This window comes from Mus musculus, chromosome 15 (genome assembly GCF_000001635.26).
Source record: "Mus musculus strain C57BL/6J chromosome 15, GRCm38.p6 C57BL/6J".
In the NCBI taxonomy this organism is placed as follows: Eukaryota; Metazoa; Chordata; class Mammalia; order Rodentia; family Muridae; genus Mus; species Mus musculus.
This window is the reverse complement of record NC_000081.6, coordinates 48,161,753-48,182,600: the sequence shown is the minus strand read 5'-3', so window position 1 is coordinate 48,182,600 and position 20,848 is coordinate 48,161,753. Positions and strand designations below refer to the sequence as shown.

The window sequence follows — 20,848 nt, the reverse complement described above, 5'->3', positions numbered from 1 at the left end:
AAGATAGACACTACCTCAGAGTAAAAGCCTGGAAAACAATTTTCCAAGCAAATGATTCCAAGAAGTAAATTGAAATATCTATTCTAATATTGAATAAAATCATGTTTCAACCATACTTGTCAAAGGAAAAATCTACCAAGATGAACTCTCAATTCTGAACATCTATGCTCCAAATTCAAGGGCACCTACATTTGTAAAAGAAACTTTACTAAAGCACAAAGCACACATTACACCTCAAACAATAGTAATGGAAGACTTCAACAACCCATTCTCATCAATGGATATATCATGGAAGCAAAAATTAAACAGAGACACAGTAAAACTAACAGAAGTTATGAACCAAATGGGTTTAACAGATATCTATAGAACATTTCATCCTAAACATATATATAATTAATTTCTTATCAGGAGCTCATGGTATCTTCTCCAAAACTGACCATATATTCAGTCACAAAATAGGCATCAACAGATACAAGAAGATTGAAATAATCCCATGCATCCTATCTGATCACTATGGACTTAGGCTGGTCTTCAATATCAAAAACAACAAAAAGCCCACATACACATGGAAGCTGAAAAATGCTCTATTCAATGATAACTTGGTCAAGGAATAAAGACAGAAATGAAAGACTTTTTAGAATTTAATGAATATGAATGCACAACATATTCAAATTTATGGGACATGATGAAAGCAGTGCTAAGAAAAAAACTCATAGCTCTGAGTTCCCCCAAAAAGAAACTGGGGAGAGTATATACTAGCAACTTGACAACATACCTGAAATCTCTAAAAAATAAAAAAAGCAAATACATCCAAGAGGAGTAGCTGGCAGGAAATAATCACACTCAGGGCTCTAATCAACCAAGTAGAAACAAAAAGAAGTATACAAAGAATCTACAAAACCCGGAGCTGATTCTTTGAAAAAAAAAATCAACAAGATAGATTAATGCTTAGGCAGACTAACCAGAGGATGCAGAGACACTATCCAAATTAACAAAATCAGAAATGAAAAGGAGATATAAAAACAGGTTTCATTCTTTAATGAAGAACAAAGTTGCTACTTGATACCTCCTAGTGCCAAACCAACCCACCCCCCCCCCTTTTTTTTTTCATAGCTTTCCTTCTCAGGTTTTCCATGCTACAGCGAATGGCCTCACACCTGTGAACATATGCTATTCATAATTGGACTCAGTGGGTTATTAAAAGGACAAAAACAATAACCAAAATACATGAAGTTAGGTAGGGATATAATGTGGGAGACATGAGAGGAGATGTTTGAGGGAAATAGTGGTAGATATGACAATATTTAATTAGAAAATAATTACAATTATCTAGAATATAGGAAAATAAAAAGATAATCTGTGACATGTTTAAAATAATACTCTATATGATATAGCATATTCTGTAATATAATATGTATAAATAAAATAATCTAATGAAAGAAATGCATATTGTAGCGTAATTAAGTAGTATTACAGAACACTTTCATTTTGAAACGTTCTCTTTCCTGGATCTCTTTATTCTATTCTGAAATTCTCTTTACCTTCTCAGTTTTGGCCTTGATTATCTTCCCTTCTCATCTCCTTAAAAAGTCAAGATTTTTAGTGCTAGCACCTGATTTTCCATTCCCCTTTGTTTCTGCGTGTCCAAATGTAAATCTAGTAGATTCATTCCACATAACTAACATTCCTACAATATCCTAATACATATTGTAGGAAGAAAGTGGGAGAAAGTAGAAGAAAAAGAAAAAAGAAAAAAAAAAAAAAAGAAAACACTTTTTGATTTTCTTTAGAATATCAACTAATTGTGCAACTAGTGAGTCAATGGCTTAGGTATAGAAAATAATAATTTTGACTGTTACATGGTTTTCTGAAAGAAATTATATCAAATGCTATAGTAATAATTTAGCCTAAAATGGCTTGATTCACTTATTTTCTTATGAGAATAAATACATAGTCCAAAGTAGCTCAATATTCCAGCTGGTTTTCCCATGAAAAATTAAGTATCACCAATTACCAGGAAGTTCTAAATCAAGCATGTTTGTGGGGCAATGATTTCAGTTGGGCACCTCTGCCCAGCAAAGAGATAAATAATGTGTGTTTACGTTACAAAAATAAAATTTGACAAAGTCAAATATGAAACTAAATCTCTTATTTTCCTTTCAAATGATTTTTTTTTAATGAAAAGACAGAACTAAATATCTCTTAATCATCTACACATCCAAAACATTCCTCTCTCTCTATTTGTTTCACCAACAACTGTGGTCCCTTTTTTGCCATGGAAATGGATATTTTTCTGCAGTATATTCTGATTTTTCCCCTGACTTCTTGAAGATCCTTTCCACCTCCCCTCAAATCTAAGTCAACTCTCTTTCAGTCTCACCTAAGAAATCAAACTGGCATATAAAAATTGTTAATAAATTAAGTTAAAACTAATACCAAACAAATAGGACATAACAAATATAAACAGAAGTAAAAGAGCCACCAAAGAAAACAGCACAAGAAACACATAGAGATTCCAAGACACATGGATTCCTATACACGGGAACCCTATAAAAACACAAATTCTGTTTGAAAACTTTATATATATGCCTGAAGTGTTATAAGACATCAAACCTCCAAAGAAGCCATTGAGTTTGTGTGGGCCATCTACTGATGGGCACGGAATCCCCCCTGAAGAGCGATTTAAATGCACAGGAGACTCAGGGAGAAAAAAAAATCATTTCCTAGTTGTTATCAGTTGGATCTAGTTTCTGGGTTAGGGATGTGGATTGTGTCCAACTCTATTCTCAGCACTATGATCCTATTGTTTTACAGACCCTTATAGACTCTGTGCATGTTGCCACAGTCTCTGTTACTCTAAGCCTTCTAGAAGAAAAGAAAGTTATGAAAAACATTAACACCCTATGTAACTCCTGAACTTTACCTTGTCTACTTGAATTTACAAATAGTTCTGAGCAATTTGAACAAATAAAAATTCCTAAGAAGAACAATCTAGTTGACACTAATTCAAGTAAAAGGAGTAAAAACACTCATGGGCTCCCTTTGATGCATAAGAGTACAACAAAAATCTTGTCAAGCTAATATTGAGTCCTAGTATTTTATCCAAGCAGAGGATTTCTTTCCTGTTTCCACAAAATATGTATGTAACTATGACTTTTAATTTATTAGTAGACATCATGGGCAAAAAAAGGAGAAAGCAAAAAAAAAAAATAGTGAACACAGACTATATTCAAAATGCCATTGCAATTTTTCTTTTTTACCCATTTATCTAATTATGCTTTGTACAATATTGTACTTATTTACCCACATTCCTCTGTTACTTTTTGGTTTCATTGACACACTGTGATTTTATTTGGTTTTGTATCCTGTATATAAAACAGACATGTAAAACTATTTGATGGCTGACTGAACTAAAATAATATTTGGAAAAAGTACATTTAAAAACTGTACACTTACTCTTGGTGTCTTGCTCTTGCTCTATCCTTTTGTCTCATTCCTGCTCTCACCAGGTTCTCACGGCTGGCCTCTACTCCTCCCCCTCCCCTCCTCCTCCCCCTCCCTCTCCCTCTCCCTTTCTCTACCTATACCACCCTCTTAACATCCCTTCCCATGCCCTTAATAAACTCTATTCTATACAACAAACAAACAAACAAACAAACAAAATACTACACACTTAATCATATATTTGACACATTTATGGAATAAAGAATAATTCTCATTTATCCTCTCAAATAATAATCAAAAATTACCTTGATTTTATTCTCAGTAATAAGAAAGTAAAAAGAGAATATCATTTTGAGTAAAAAATATATAAAGATACATAAATATTTTAACAAGTTTTCATTATTAAACATATTGTATGAATATATGCAAAGAAGTATTGAAATGATTATGTATGTACCATAAACATTTAGAAAAAGTTTAAATAAAACAGGTGGTAAAATAATTCTCAAAGATTTAGAATTATAATTGTATTATTTCCTTTTTATGGTGATTTTACATCAATTCACTTTATATAGGGCAATGATAATATTTGAAAACACAAATAACTAACCAACTCTACCTGAGGGAAACTTTGAGTTCATTAGGGTAACTTATAGAAGCATGAGTAAGGGTTTCCCTACAAAGGCATGAGTAGTTTAAAGGAAATTTTAATACCTGAAAGCGATTTCACCATGGATATGTGTGCACTTATGAAAGGTCTATGCCTGGAGATCCTTGTCGAACCTATCGACAACTGCCCCAAAGAGTATCCATTCTTAGTAAGTGTTTAAACTCTGTGAGAGGCATTATGAAACCAAAAAGTTTCTGAGTTTCCAGACACTTTTATTTACTTAATGTGTTTTATGAGTGTCTCCATTCTGTATGGGAAGAAATGGGTAAATTTAGAAGAAATAGTGACATAACACTTGTAAACTACTAACATAAAAAATGTTTCCCATTAAGCTAAGTGTTTGCCAATGAGGCAGATAACTTAGTTAACTTACTTTGTAACTGCAAGTTTGATCCCTTACATTGAACTGAATAATGATTTAAGAATGATGTTGTTTATATTTCTGTTTTCAAATGGAATGTGTTTGCATGTATGTACTTTAATTTCATTTTTTTGTGTCCATGTTCATTTGTGTGTCTTTCAGAGATGTGTGTGTGAGTGTGTGTGTGTGTGCATGTTTTGCTCCGTTCTATGCTGCTTTTAGAGAATACTTGAATCTGATTAAATTCTAAAGAATAAAAATAATTTCCTCATAATTGTTGAGGCTCTCTGGTCCCAGATGATTTTATCTACAGATTTAGATTTCTTGTAAGGGCTGCTACTCTATTTCTAAGGTAGTATAAATTTATACCATCTCCACAAAGTAGGAACATCATATTTTCTCATGGCCAGATGTGAAAAACAAGGGAGCTTAATGCTACTTACTGCATTTGAAGAGAATCACTGCTATTCCCAAAGGTGGAGCACTAATGACCTGCTTACATTTTATTGGCCTTGCCTGTAGATTATGCCTGTACCAATGCATCAATTTTAAAGGGAAAATATTTAATGCATAGTGTTTAAAATTACCTCTATCTCTATCAATATCATAAAGATGTATCTTACATTTACTTGATGATAATTTTTATAAATGAAAGCACAGATATATATATATGTATATATATGTATATATATATACATATATATATATTTTTTAAATTTATTTACACTCCAGATTTTATTTCTCCCTCCCCCATCCATCCACTGACTGTTACATATCACATACCTCCTCCTCACCACCTCCCCTGTCTCCACCTGGATGTTCCCACCCCCGACCCCACAAGACCTCTAAACTCCCTGGGCTCCCAGTCTCTTTAGGGTTCTTTGAATCATCTCTGAATAAACACAGACCCGGAAGTCCTCTACTGCATGTGTGTTGGGGACCTCATACCAGGTACTTATGCTGTCTGTTTGATGGTCCAGTGTTTGAGAGATCTCTGGGGTCCATATTAATCGAGACTTCTGGTCTTCTTACAAGATCCCACTTCTCCTCAGCTTCTTTCAGCGTTCCCTAATTCAACAATAGGGGTCTGCTGCTTCTGTCCATCGGTTGGGTGTAAATATCTGCATCTGACTCTTTCAGCTGCTTGTTGGGACTTTCAGAGTGCAGTCATGCTAGGTCTCTTTTTGTGAGTGCTCCTTCCATAGCCTCAGTAATGGTGTCAGGCTTTGGGACCTCTCCTTGAGCTGAATGAAAAATATTTAGAATGCTTCTCATTGATTTTAATTTTTTATTCAATTGTTTTCATACAATGTATACTGATATGGCTATCCTTCCCTCTACTCCTCCCAGTTTCTCCAACCTCCTCTCCAACTGTATTAATCCTATTCCTGTCTCTTGCAAAAGCAACAGACTTCTGAGGGATAATTCTAAAATAAAATAAGAGAAAATAACAAACATATCAGAATAGGAGAAAAGAAGCAAAGAGAAGAAACCCATCTCTCTCTCTCTCTCTCTCTCTCTCTCTCTCTCTCTCTCTCTCTCTCTCCCTCTTTCTCTCTCTCTGTCACACACATGTGCACACACACACACACACACACACACACACACACACACACACACACTACTTGATTCATTCCATAATAAAGTTCAATGTTATACATTACAATTTTATTCAAGTTATATTTAGCTCAGTTTAACATTTTAAAACTGAAGCAGTGTGAACACTTATCTGTAGCTTGGGAGGTTAATCATTTCCATAGCAATTGGCAATTTTAGATTTAACTTAATCTTGAAGACAAAATTTCATATTAGACTTGCCTTGGGAATAAAACTGTTCTGTATTTTTTTCCATTTTCTAGTCTTGATATAGTTTCTTTGTGTTGTAAAATATATGCATAAAATATTCTTAATGGCACACTAATAAACATTCACATAACTATTTAATAGATCGTCCACTACAGACAGGCTTCTGTTTCATAATCAAGTAAAAATGATAACACACTTATCCTGCTCTCTGGGAAGGCTGATGTGGGAAAATCCATGCAATGTTTTCAGCCTGAATAAGACAACCACAGTAAACATAATAATGATTACTACCTCGGAAACTACTAGACCACTGCTGCAATCACTAGCACCATTACTCTGTAACAAAAGTACAGTGAGCTTCATTATCTTCAACAATAGGAGAGCTTAGCTTCCTGCTGTACAGAAACTTGCTCAGTTCAGAACTTTCCATACTCTTGGGAAGATGCCGTGGTAATGATTCATCTGATACCACCAGCAGTTAGGATTCCACCTCTAGAGTCTGAGAATGAACTGTGTAAGGTTTTTAACTTCTGCTTCTTGAAGCCAAAACATTACAGTAAAAAATGGAAATGTTATTTTAAAGGCACCCTTTGAGTCAATGATCACTTTATTCAAAGTTCCTAAGAAAATGGTTTCTGGCCAACACAGAATACTTCTCAAGATTCCCCCTTCTTGTTATTTGGGTTGGGAATGTGGAAGGTAACTTGGGAGATATGATTAACTCACACATCCAGATCAAACATGATAAATATCTGCAAGATGCACACCAGAATTTTGTCTCTTTTCTTAACATTGACTCTTTTTTTTTTAATTAGATATTTTCTTCCTTTACATTTCAAATGCTATCCCCAAAGTCCCCTATACCCTCCACCTGCCCTGCTCTCCAACTCACCCACTCCTGCTTCTTGGCCCTGGCATTCCCCTGTACTGGGGGCATATGATCTTCGCAAGACCAAGGGCCTCTCCTCCCATTGATGGCCAAATAGGCCATCCTCTGCTGCATATGCAACTAGAGACACAGCTCTGGGGGTGGGGGTGGGGAACTGGTCAGTTCATATTGTTGTTCCTCCTACAGGGATGAAGACCCCTCTTGCTCCTTGGGTACTTTCTCTAGCTCCTTCATTAGGGGCCCTGTGTTCAATCCAATAGGTGACTGTGAGCATCCACTCCTGTATTTGCCAGGCACTGGCATAGCCTCACAAGAGAGAGCTGTGTCAGGTTCCTGTCAGAAAAATCTTTCTGGCATATGCATCTGGAGGATATCATCCTGAGTGAGGTAACACAATCACAAAAAACCACACATGATATGCACTTAACATTGGCTCTTATCTTTGAATTCCAGCCTCATTTGGCCTAACAACCTAGACACCCATATTTTGTGATATAAGATTGGAACAGAATAACATCTGCAGAAATACTACTTTTTACTCTTCCTGTTTCATTTATGACTGCTTTCATACACTCCTGTTAGATGCTTAGTTTGTGATGCTCTATTGCTCAACAGCTAGCCCGAATGATTCCATGTATCTTTCATTTTATTAACCATGGTATAATAAATCCAACTTCATATCTCAGAAGTCAGAAATTTCAATCTACAACATGTTTTTAAAAAGACAATTTCTTATGCTCAGGAAATTTGTAGCTAGACTTCTAAATAAACCATAAAAGAACACAGAAATATACAATAACACTTTGAAGAAAAACCTTAAGTGGAATACAACTTCCACTTAGAAGTTAAAGCTTGTGTATTTAAAAATAGATGCACATAGATAAAGGAATCAATATTTAGATAGGTAAATGATAGATACAAGATATATAGGTATACCTTTAAATGAAAGTAGATGGGAATAGATCCCACTCTGAATAAATCCATTATTAGTAAGAGATACTGCAGAAGATGCATTTCTTTTCTAGTCTGTATAATAACTACACAGCATTGATTAAAATAGTTTGAAAATATATTTTATTTGTTATATAAAATATACATAATGTCCTCTAATGATCAGAATATTTTCTACTGAAAATATTTGAAAATATAAAAATTTAAGTTGATCATTGATGTATATTGTGACATTTATTTTTTTATGTTACAGGAGTTAACCATATATGACTAATGGAAAATATCCAACATTTTGTCCTTTTTTGATATAGATTTTCATTTTATACAGCATTGTCCCTTCAGTGAAGCACTTGGAATGTCTTATTCAATCTGGCATTGTTTCATGCGCCAATCCCCTACAGAGGAAAGCCAGTGTACAGATAGAAAGGGCATTGTAAAGTAAAAGGAAGCTAAAAGCTTTTATCATCCCATCAATATTTTTTTCTGTCCCTAGATTCCTCTTCTCCTCGGCCAGAAAAATATGAGCCCTTATAAGAATTGAAGCTATTAACCTGATGCAAAAGCAAAATGGATGAACCTTAGAGAATTCCCTGAGCTGGCACTTCTTATTATTAATGGTCTAGGCAAGCTCTTTGGAATATATCTTATGTAACAAAATATCTAAGTATAGCATTACACTATGTAAGTTTTGAGAGTGTAAGACATTATTCTTTCTAAGTGAGTATACTTCCAAATAAGTAAATAATAGATTTGCATTTTTCATGCTTGAAGTCTTTTATATTTGCTATTAAGAATTTCACTAAAGTAATATCTCTTGGTATTTTTTATATAATAGATAATTTAATATCACTATTAAACATTTCCATGCATTTAGCATTATACTGTTATGATATTATATTATTTTGACATGTATAAGTAATAAAATTTGACAAAAATAATATCTTGAAGCAAAACATTTATATATTGGCTTTCTACGTGTATAAAAATCCAAAAGAAATAATGGCTAAAATCATTTTTATCTGAAGTCAAACATCTTGAGACTGTCTGCTCTTCCATTCCTATATTGCTTGCATTGCATGCAACTTCAACATCTCTTACTCTGTCCTGTTTTCACTTAAATCCAGACTAACCTCGTTGGTGAAAGAACCAAATAAAGAGCAAGCACATACTGTCCACATCTCTAAAAACTTATCATTTTCTGCCTATTGCATATGAAATTCAAAGTTCTTAAGGAATCAACTTTATGCTTGCAACACTGGCCATTTTTTCTCATCATTTCTTGTCTCACACTTTATATATCACAAACTGGAGAGTGAGGTTTTTCTGCTATATTATAGTTCAAGCTTAGCCCTCTAATATCCTTCCCAAGCGTGCTGTCTAGTTTTATGTCAGTTTGATTCACAATAGTGTCATTTGAGAAGAGATGTTCAATTTAAAAATTTATCCCACTAGACCGATCTGGGGACAAGCCTCTGGGGCCAATATTTTTCTTGATTAATGATATAGTTTAAAGGACTGGGTAGGTGGCCCTGGATGGTATAAGAAAGCAGGCTGACCAATTTATGGGGAAACAAGCTAGCAAGGGTCCTTCCTCTATATCCTCTATGTTCGTTCCTGCAATCAAATCTCTGGATGATGGACTATAAACTGTAGGATGAAATAAACCCCACCTAAGACACCTAGTTCATATTTCTTTCCTTTTCCCTGACAGGGCTTCTCCCCTTGGGAAATCTTTTCCTCTACTCTTTCAATGGAGTGAACAGTTCTCATGTGTCTCCAGAAAAGATAACTGTCACATTCATGTTACAAAGCATCATATAATAGACACTGCATCCACCATGGCTAAGTTAATTTTTCTCCATTGGAGTTTGATGACAAAGGCTAGAAAGTATATCAAGAAACTAGTTTATATATCAAGTTAATTTAGATCCCTCAGTTACAGAGATTTGTATATTTTAATTAAGTATATATTTAAGATTAGTTTACCTATAATCAACTAAGTTATTACTATTGCAGTGACATATTTTTTCTTCTGATACACATATAGTGGGAAAAAGTACTAAAGGAAAGAAACACCTTTAGCAGTTGACAGTATCAAGGAAGAGCTCTTCCTATAGATCTTACTTGTTTAGTCTAAAAGATACTATCCTCAAGATACATTGTAACAGATATGAGCATCCACTTGATTAATTTACCTTGACATATAATAGCTGCCATTTACTAAGTACCTACTGTTTATCACTCATTTTGTATGTTGTTTCCCAATGTTGAATATCATGATTTAGAAGGTATCATGTATAAAGACTATTTTATGTGTCTCAGAGAGCTGTCTAACTTTGTCTGACATTCTGTTTTAGAGATGGAACTTAACCTCAGGCATTTCCTGTGCCCTTCACTAGATTATCCTGTATCTCTAATGAGGATAGTTGATATTAGTGTTAAAGCATCATTAATTTGTTGAGTTAAACACTATCAAAGGCTAATTTGAATGTTGTACTAATTACATAAGTACAAAATGTCCCCTAGAAAGGTCAGCTGCTATAGAAATATTGAGAAATTTTATCTGCTTTCAGGCTAAGTAAAAATTCAGACTTCTCATGGAAGATAAATAGCTCATATTAATTTAGCAACTCTATTTTTTTAACAAAAGTATTGAGCAGATACTTAGCTATTATTGTATTTCAGAAAATCTCTAGTAAGTAGGAGGCATATCCCAGACACAAAAAATAAATTATAAACATTTTAAAGATTTACAGTGTGTGTGTGTGTGTGTGTGTACTTGAGTGTGTGTAGTTGCTCAGAAGAGCACATTCGATTACAGATGTGGGCATTTTTGAGATTAAATCAAAATAGGTGCCTAAATCTTACTTCTCCTCTTCTGATAGTATTTATTCTTAAATTTTGATCCATTTCCCCAGCCGCTAATATTGTTTTAAAAACTATGAAGTGTTGGAGAAGCACGGTACTCTAAAACTTTGTAGCATTGGTCTACCAAAAAGAAAAATAGCATGATGTATTTTGCAAGTATATTTTTGACATTAGGCAAACTTCATTTTTTCTCTATTATTTGAAGAAACACAGATAAATATTCTAGGACAAGGCATTTCCTTAAACTAAGTGGTTTTTTTTTTAAATCTTTATTTGAATAGTTTCTATTTAAGTATGGAAAAAGTCACGGTAAATCTTTTCATTAATAAAGAATTGCAGTAAGATAGAATATTGTCCAGGGCTATAAAGACTCTAAGCCTGTTCATAAATCATCTGTCTCTTCACACTATATTTTTCATCATATAGCTACTGTGTTCACATTACATATTCTAATAGATCTAGTCAAGAGAGTCAGATCAAATCAGTTCAATACAGATTTTTAAATTTAACTTGAAAATGCAGATATTGTTTTCTAACCCCTTTCTCAGTATATTATTTATTCCCTTGAATTGACTAAAATCAAGTCACTTACAAGGCTCTAATGATTTAAATGCTCATAAATGGAATTAGACTGACAAGATCATCATAAGTGATTATGCCACAACTATTATATGGCATATGGTTTGAGCCCAACAATCCCTGATGCAGAATGATGCACAGAGTGCACAGACAGTATGACTAAGTTAATTTTCTGCAAAAGAAGAGAAAAGGGTTAAAAATGAGGAATGACTATTGTGTCTGACACAATCATTACTTTTGCTGTATCATGCCTGTCTAAACACTTTCAACTTTGGGGCTTAGCAAGATTGGTCATTCTGCAGAGTGCTTGCAGCACAAACATAAGAACTAGGATTATATTGTCAGCACCCAACATAAAAGTCATGAAAAAATGGTGGATACATATAATCTTAGCACTGGTGAGGTGAAAGTAGGAATGTCCCCGAGCCCAGTCGACTAGAAAGCCTATCCAAAATAGTGATTGCCAGACTGCAGTTAGAAGCTTTCTCGAAAATAAGATGAAAATCCAAAGAAACACATATCTGATGAGGTTAACCTCAGGTCTTCACATTCAAACACATACACAGACATTTGCAGATTCACACCCCAAAACACACAGAGTGGCATGCACAAATGTGTACACATGACCATACATAAACAGGCAATCTCTATCCAAACCTGAGACCTAAAATCCTATACATTTACTGGTCATAGAAAGCCATCATCTCTTGTTGAATAATGTTAATGAGATCAGCTTCTATAAAAGTAGGATAATTATCTTGATAAACTTGGAAGGTAGCATTTTTTAATAGGAACACACACAACTTTATGAGATGAAATTATCACAAATTCTTTTTAAGCACTCAAAAAAAAAAAAAACACACACAAAAAACACAAAAAACCCAACCCAACCCAACCCAACCCAACCCAAACCAAACCAAACCAAACCAAACCAAACCAAACCAAACCAACAACAACAACAACAAGAAAAAACAGCAGCAGAAAATGAACCAGTTAGAACTATCATTATACACTGGAAATCAAGAAAGTTGACTTAGTTTAGACAATCAAGAAAGTAATAAATTAAGTAATTTAATTTAAATTAATTGGTTATGTCAGGGTTCTTTTCATCAATTTTGTGAAGTAAGTGAACAGACCTCCATCCCATCAAGTGACTATATAATTTCATAAGTAATATGGCATTCTTTTTGTACTTCTATACATAACATTCCAGTGTTATCAATAAATGATAAAATATATAAATAAACACGAATCTTCCACATCATGTTGATGGCCATTGAGTATTTGTATATTAACCTTTATTTTTCCATATTATACAGAGATAAATTAGAAGAAAATTGCTTTGTAGCCACATTCATATTACAGTTTAGTCCACAGGAAGGAGTCTTCATGCCAAACCTTATTTAACGATGACTTTACATGGAACAATTCAGGATGTGATGGGAAAACCAGGCAAGAATGAATCAAATCAAAATGAATATCTAGGGTTTTTTTGTTGTTGTTGTTGTTGTTTTGGTTTTGGTTTTTGGTTTTTTTTCGGGGGTGGGGCGGGTGTGGTTTTTCAGACAAGGTTTCTCTGTATAGTTCTGGCTGTCCTGGAACTCACTCTGTAGACTAGGCTGGCCTCAAACTCAGAAATCTGCCTGCCTCTGCCTCCTGAGTGCTGGGATTAAAGGCATGCGCCACCACTGCCCTGCTGAATAACTATTTTTTGTTGATTGTATGTCATAGAATGTGTTCAAGACTATAAATATTAAAACTTCCAGTGAAAATTCAATACTTAATCAATTATCTGAAGTGTATGAATTGATTTTAAATTAATTTTTTGCTTAGTTTTATTTGAGGCTGGGCTTCCTTTGTTGCAAAAATTCATGCAAGAATCTCAGTTAAAATTTAGGAAAAGCCTTCCATTAAATGTGTGCCCAAACTATTTAGGACATGATTCCTAGTAATGGATATATCTAATGTGGTATAGAGCAAGCAGTCAATAATTTACTAGGTACCTATTTTTTTTATACTAGCTTATTAGTATTTTTAAGCCATGTGAAACAAACTATTTCCTAGTTTTGATTGCAATTCAGTCTTCAATCTATTATTTTTAAATCAACTGGCGTAAATTGGATCTTTACTTTGGATAGAATGATTGATGAAATATTCTGAGAGGCACTCTCACTGAAATAACAAATTCATTACTTCATATGTGTGATTGATTCACTAGAAAGCAGAGGGAATCGGTAATACTATGAAAGAATACTATAAATAAAAGCAAATAAACAAGTATATCATAAAAGACATACCCATAAATATATACATGTAAAACTTGAAAAAATCAGTAAACTGAAAGACAATGATGGATTAAGTAGAAAATAAATTATTTATTGGGGGTTCACTTCTGGAATTAATAATTATGAATTTAGGCTTTGTCTCCTATAACAGCTGATAACATAAAACTTAACTTAGAATGCCTCAAAAGTCATGGATTGATTCCAGTTGGATATCTACATATGAGCACAGCTCAAGGAAAATAAATGTTTTTATTTTTGGTTTAGGTCCATAGGATTCACAATCTTCATGTTCAACTAAATTATAGTTAATAGTTATATAAATGCAGAAGCAAATAAATCTTTATAAAAGTGCTCCCTGAAATAACAGATTCATATGCTTAAATATATCCAATACTGAATACTTAGCTAAACAATATGAGTTAGTATATTCTTCAAATTGCAAGATCTTTATAAAGTGGAATAATATTTCACTGTATGCATCTATGTGTTTATGGTTTTCTTTTTCTTTCATTCAGTATTATAAAGTTGTTAGGTTGTTTCTATGTTTTGGCAACTGAATAATGCTTCAGTGAACATAAGAATGGAGATATCTTTTTAAGTTTGTAATTTAATTTTTTCAGCACTTATGAGAATTATAGGAACATATAGTAGTTCAACCTTTAAATATATCTTTATTATTTTCTACCCTCTTGCATATTTCAGAATACTTCTCATTTATTATCTTCAGCTTTGTTAAACAAAATATGCATTTATTTTAGACCTGTGTGTGTGTGTGTGTGTGTGTGTGTGTGTGTGTGTGCGCGCGCACGCCATGGCTCTGTAAAACCCATCACATAAAAAACCTGAAAGTATGGGTTCTCTACTTCCACTATGGGTCTCATGGATAGAACTTAAGTGTCTTCCTTTTTATGTCTCTGTTGATTGGACTCTGGAAGAGTTTAGTACTTCATAAAACTTAGCGTACTGGAAGTTGAACATAATGGATTCTTCTAGTGCAAGATTGAAGAATAAGAATTCTGTGAGAAATGTCAACAATGGGGTCTATCTCAAGATATTTCACAGTGGAACAAAAGACTTTAGCAGAAACTGGTATAAAAGCCTGTAGTTCTGTTTCTGTCTCACCACTGGGTGTCAGGATGCTTCTAGGGGAGTGAAACACAGAGGTACTAAGCTACGTTCCTTTCCCCTCTTTGGCATGCAGAGTTCCTGTGAAACCAACAGGTTGTTCAGGAGAGTTGAAAAAAAAAAAAAAGGTAACCTAAGACAGAGGTCCCAGTCCATGCTTCTCTTGGTGAGAAAAGGTGCAAGCTGGGATGGAGGCTGAGGTTCTTAACTCCTGAGCACCCAGTACACTTTGCTGGGAACCTTTAAAGAGTTGAGAAAGGGTGGGTAGGGAAGTGGGGGGAAGGGTATGGGGGACTTTTGGGATAGCATTGGAAATGTAATTGAGGAAAATACGTAATAAAAAATATTAAAAATTAAAAAAGAAAGAGTTGAGAATGGGATCTGAGGACCTGAGGATCAGAGGGCTTAAGATAAGTGTGTAGGTGAGGAAGGGGTGGGTGAGGGTAAAGGCTTCCCCTGTGGTGGTCTCTGAGGAAGAAGACAGGCCTTGCTTTGTCTAGACTGTTTATTCATGGTGGAAAAGGATTCATAGGACTTACTCAGGGTTGACCAGAGATTAAATTCCTTTTACAGGAAGAAATGTACAGAAGGGGAAGTATAGCAGGTAGTTTTGGCTTCACCCACTTTGAACTCTTGGCAAGTCACAGGTGCTCAGCTGCCCAGGAGCTATCTTGGATCCACAGATGAAACACACACACACACACAGAGAGTATTTCATTTTTAGTGGATATTATATTTATTTACATATCAAATATTATCCCTTTTCCCACTTTCACCTCCCTATCCCATCCCCCCTCCTTCTGGTTCTATGAGGGCGCTCCCGACCATCCAGTATGCTCTCACCTCATAGGGGATTCCTCTGTACTGGGGTATCAAGCCTTCACAGGACCAATGGCCACTTCTCCCATTGATGCCAGATAAAGCCATTCTCTACTACATATGCAGTTGGAGCCATGGATTCCTCTATGTGTACTCTTTGGTTACCAGTCAGAATGGATAAGATCAAAAACTCAGGTGACAGTAGATGCTAGCAAGGATGTAGAGAAAGAGAAACACTTTTCCATTGCTGGTGGGATTGCAAACTGGTACAACCACTCTGGAAATCAGTCTGGTGGTTTCTCAGAAAAATGTACATAGTACTACCTGAGGTCCCAGCTATACCACTCCTGGGCATATACCCAAAAGATATTCCAACATATAACATAGCCATATGCTCCTCTATGTTCATAGCAACCTTATTTTTAATAGTCAAAAGCTGGAAACAACCCAGATGTCCCTCAACAGAGGAATGGACACAGAAAATATGATACATTTATACAATGGAGTACTACTCCATTAAAAGAAATGACTTCATGAAATTCCCATGTAAATGGATGGACCTAGAAAATATCATCCTGAGTGAGGTAACCCAGTTACAAAATAACACACGTTATGTGCTCACTGATAAGGAGATATTAGGCAAAAAGCCAGGAATACCCACAATAAAACTCCTAGACCATATGAAGCTCAAGAAGAAGGAAGAAGGTAGTGTGGATGCTTCAGTCCTTCTTAGAAGGCAGAACGAAGTACACACATTATCTCATTTTTATCCAACTTTGCTGGCTCTGTGGCTGGGCTCCTCTAAATCTTCTGTGGCCAGTGTGCTACCTTTACACCTAGCTCCACACCTCTAAATCTGTCCTCTAGTTTGTTGCTCAGTTACCTTCTGTGAAGCCCATTGGACTTTCTGCCCAAGATGCTTTCAGGTTGTCCTTCTGTGGCTTTTCTTTCCCACCATATTTGGGAAGATCTCCCCACCAGCTCTGAATCTGTTCCATCTCTTTCCCCAAGTATATTGATTCTCCTCCTCCTCTCTTTTAGTCTGCAGGAACCTGGAAGTCCTGCCTCTTTCTTTCCAGCCTGGCATTGGCTGTTGGCATCTTTATTGAATGATCAAGAACCAATTGGGGACATGTACCTTCAGTGTCAGTAATCTAGATTCCTGATTAAATCAAAGCTTCAAAACCACTCCACTCCAGGGAAGATTATTGGCTAAGCCTTCAGGACCAGAGACCTGGGACATAAGAGACTCTCAGGAATGAAAGGGAGGGACCTTAGATGAAATGCCCAACAGTAGGGAAAGGGAACTTATAGAGCCCACCTCCAGCAGGAAGACAGGTCATCAAGTGATGGATGGGGTTGCCATCTCACAGTCACATATCTGACCTATAATTGTTCCTATCAGAAAGGATTACAGGGATAGAAATGAGAGAACTCTGAGGAAAAGAAGGTCCAGTGACAGGCCCAAAGTGGGATCCAGCTCAAGGGAAGGTCACAAGGCTATGGAGCACTCACAAAAAGGGACTTGTCATGACTGCCCTCCGAAAGAGCCAACAACCAGCTGAAAGAGTCAGATACAGATATTTGCATCCAATCAATAGACAGAAGCAGCTGACCCATGTTGTTGAATTAGGGAAAGCTGAAAGAAGCCGAGGAGAAGGCCAATCCTGTAGGGAGACCAGCAGTCTCAACTAATCTGGACCCCTGAGATGTCTCAAACACTAGACCACCAGACAGAGCACACCAGCTGATATGAGGCCCCTAGCATACATACAGCAGAGGATTTCTGTCTGTGCTCTTTCAGAGATGATGCACCTAACCCTCAAGAATCTCAAGGCCCCGTGTAGTTTAGAGGTCAGGTGAAGTAGGGTTGGGGGCTTCCATGTGGAGACAGGGGTATGAGGAGGAGGTGTGGGATGTTGAGCAGACAGAGGGTGGATTGAGAGGGGCAAGGAATGGAATATGGAATGTAAAAAATAAATTATAAAAATTATTAAAAAAAAAGAATATCTGCCTGCTTGACAGAATTTGTTGAGGTATCAGTGACTCTCAGCATGGGACCAAGGGACCTCATTCTCTGAGTTTAAGGCCAGAGTAGTGAGCATCCACGATAACACATTCGTACTTTCTAAGCATATGTCCTACAAATGAATTTTCTTGCTTGGTGCAGACAATATCATTGCACCTGGATCCTGAAAATACTATTCTCATTCAGACTTCACTACATAGATCCCGGAGTTTTGGGGCCCTGTTATGACTTCCTGAGAACATTCATGAAGTTTTCATAATAATTTAGGCCTAGATCATCTTCCAATATATCCTGTGGATATGTGCCATAATTAGTAATCGTTGACAACCCAAATTTGGTTTGCAAAATAATTTGAAGCTGCTAAAACGTAGGCTCTAGCACTATTAAATTTAATGCTTATGATTTCAGCCTTACTGTGAGACAGGGAACCCTTGAATTTACATCTGTCTCCACATGTTTTCCAAAGCATAACCTCCAGCCCAGGCCTCCAGTGGCCAATAACCAGGGACCTGAACTGAACTCCACTGAATTACTTTGACTTCCAACCACGTATATTAAAGACTTTCAAGTCTTTACCTGAAGCAGAACATTTCCTGAGAGACAGGAAATGAAGAGAGAGCATCTACAAAAGGTTTTAGTGATACAATCCAAAGGAAGCTAGATTCACTTAATAGTTAGCTGCTGTGATGATAACTTTCACAGGCAAGTCCCTTCTATGTGCTCGCACATAGCTTCCATTAGGAAGCCTGCCATCCTGTCACCTAACAGGCAATGGTTTCTTTTGGACTCTAGATACTCTTTATGTAGCTGTGCTTGATTTGAGGTCTCCTAGGCTGTGCTAGAATCATCTTGTGATGAGGTAATTGGAATCCTGGAGCTTCCCAGACACCTACCTGCGGATAATTTTTGTTTCTTCTTGGACTATTTCCTCAGTTTATCCTCTAATACAGGAATAATGAGCTGTAGGGCATTACATTCGTCTTTCTGGTTTTGATTGGCTTTTTGCTGTCCTGTGGTTTGATATTCAGATCTAGGTACTTTTTCAAGTTCAGAAGTAACCTGCAGTCAGTGCAACCTTTTTTCCATTCATTACTTCTCCCTTTTTGCTACATTTTGTTATATAGGTCAATCAACAACTGAGGTGTTTCCCCAACATTCATTTCTTATGGCATTCAACAAGATCCCTTTGATGCTTAGTCCTTAGCTCTGACTGATTTTTTACTGTTTTATTTTTTAACAATAATGTACTGTTCTCCATGCATCACCATGGGAAGGATTTTTCTCCTGTCTGTTTGGTATATTATGCTATATTGTTGACTTAGTCCACCAGGGCTACGTGTAATAATGGCACTACCACCTTACTTCTACATGTCATACCTGAGGCAATCCAAGGAAACACTGAATGAATAATATATGAATATAAGAAGTGGACATTTATGTGTTATGAATAGTCTGCATTGGCTGTTATTGTTAACTGTAAACTTGTAAAACCTAAAATCACTTGGCAGATGGGCCTCTGGCAGAAAGTATTTCACATCTCTGCTTTCTAACTTTAATGTTATGTTAAAAGCTGCTTCAAATACCCTGTTGCTTTGACTCCCTTTCCGTGAGAGAGGTTATATTTAAACTATGGGCCAGAATAATCACTTTCTCCTGAGTGCTTTTCTCAGAATATTTCATCACAACAGGATGAGAACTAAGAGAGATGGATGTAGCAATACAGCATCTAATTTATATCAACTTCAATTTCTAGAAGGGTGAAGGAGAAAGAATGAAGAGATGACTAATTTCCCAAAGTTAATAAAAGTCACAAGCATATAAAAGGATAATTTATTACAAACAGGATGTATAAGTGCCTGTGTACTCCATTTTGAAAATAACCAGACTATTAACAAAACGATTGAACAAAAGCTTCATAAATGTGTGTTTAAGTAAAACACTGGGAGGAGAGGAAGGGCAGATTCTGGGTCGTAAAGTGAATGAATAAGTAAATGTAATTTTAAAAAGAGATACAAGTTATAAAAGAAAACAAATTTGGCAGAAGGAAGTTACAATATCTAAAATAAAACATGTCCACTCCCAGGAAAGCCTACCTTTGATTAACTTAATGCTGATTAGTCAAAGGCTTTAATTACCTCTGCAGTATCCACTGAGGTTTCCTCTGTGAAATAAACTAATCAGGAGATGCACTTTGCCTTTACTTAGGCATTGTCCTAAGTAATATGGAAGGAATTATATTGCCTACCTAAAAAAGGAAATTGATTTTTGAGAACTGAATATTCTACCAAATGCTTCCTCCATGGTTTCTCTAAAAGGCAGTTTTCAAACTAGTGAGGTTGGTAGAAAATGTCAAAACATTTCCAAGTTTTACACAACACAAATCTCCCAAAAGATTTTATCACATTATGCAATGCAGCTGATAAATATAAAGCTAATCTGAACTAGCAAACCTGGTTCAGAAGTTTAAGATATTTAATGGTAGGTCTAAAATTCTAATTTTAATTAGTTTGTTTTTTTTTCCACCTGAGCAAGGCCTGAACTGCAAAGAACCAAATCTACTTTTTTATTTACAAATAGAGACATACTTCCTCCAGCAAGTGAACACCTCCTACGTGTATCTGAGCAGCATCAATAACTCAGGACCACAATTCCAACGTCTCAGCCTATAGTTGAGATCATCATTTAAACATCTTTTGACAGTCTGAATTGAATAAAATGAATGATATATAAGTATAGATAAATAAAACTTTAATTCTAAGCAAAAACATTAAAATGTGATTGTATAAACTATACACTTTTTTACACATTTTACATATGCTGTAGTTGAATTTGAAAACATCTTCTTTACCCTTTTCTAGAAATGTTAGGCAGTTCTGACAATTATTCCCATATACAGAGATATTAATACCATATTATTTATTAATATGTATTGAAGGCTTGGTTGTAGTTAAACACATTTATGCAACTTTTTCTGCACAGAATTACTTTGTTTTTCTCTGTGATGTAAAATACTTCATTTCAA

At 35.5% G+C, this 20,848-nt stretch overlaps 1 protein-coding gene and 1 pseudogene across 10 annotated transcripts in view; one reads left to right on the top strand and one right to left on the bottom strand.

Annotated features, from left to right (window-relative positions):
• The window catches only part of Csmd3 (CUB and Sushi multiple domains 3), a 1,211,921-nt gene that overhangs the window by 609,958 nt on the left and 581,115 nt on the right, over nt 1-20,848 (top strand). The gene's annotated exons all lie outside the window — the stretch shown is intronic.
• Nucleotides 17,812-19,131, bottom strand: Gm18742 (predicted gene, 18742; annotated as a pseudogene).